The 484-nt window shown below is 32.0% G+C and overlaps 1 protein-coding gene across 1 annotated transcript in view; it reads right to left on the bottom strand.

The window, feature by feature from the left end:
* The window catches only part of LOC119581604, a gene marked incomplete in the record, with an annotated part of 66,998 nt that overhangs the window by 51,703 nt on the left and 14,811 nt on the right, over window positions 1-484 (bottom strand).

Genomic DNA, 484 nt, shown 5'->3' with positions numbered 1-484 from the left:
TTTTTTAAAATCATTTCCCCCCAATAATTTTGCTTCACGTTTTCATCTTGCAATGCACCAACTTGCGGTCCTTTTTCCTCTCTGTTGATTAGGTAATCGCAACGCACAATTCGGAAATCTTCTGTAATCGAGTTTCTGGATTTAAGTGATTAGGTTTCCGGTCTTTCATTGGTCAGCTATGTAGGTTTCACGAGTAATGAGGTTTCACTCGTCTCGTTTTTCTAAAATTTTCTGTTTTTTTTATGTGTGTTTGTTAATTTGTCGTTTTATAAGACCGTCTGTTTATATTCTTTCTTGGCTTATTTCTTTATTTAATGAGTTATCGAATTATCTGTTCATTTATTCATCTTTTCGTCCATTTATCTCTATATTTGTTTGCTCCTTTGTTTTGTTTATTTATTTACCTGTTTATCTTGTACTCTATTCACTCATTTATTCATTTGTTTATTTATTCATTTATCATCTCCCCTATCACCTCCTTCTA

The sequence above is a fragment of the Penaeus monodon genome, chromosome 15 (assembly GCF_015228065.2).
Source record: "Penaeus monodon isolate SGIC_2016 chromosome 15, NSTDA_Pmon_1, whole genome shotgun sequence".
Classification (NCBI taxonomy): Eukaryota; Metazoa; Arthropoda; class Malacostraca; order Decapoda; family Penaeidae; genus Penaeus; species Penaeus monodon.
Note: the sequence above shows the minus strand (reverse complement) of the source record. Positions and strands in the feature narration are given on the sequence as shown.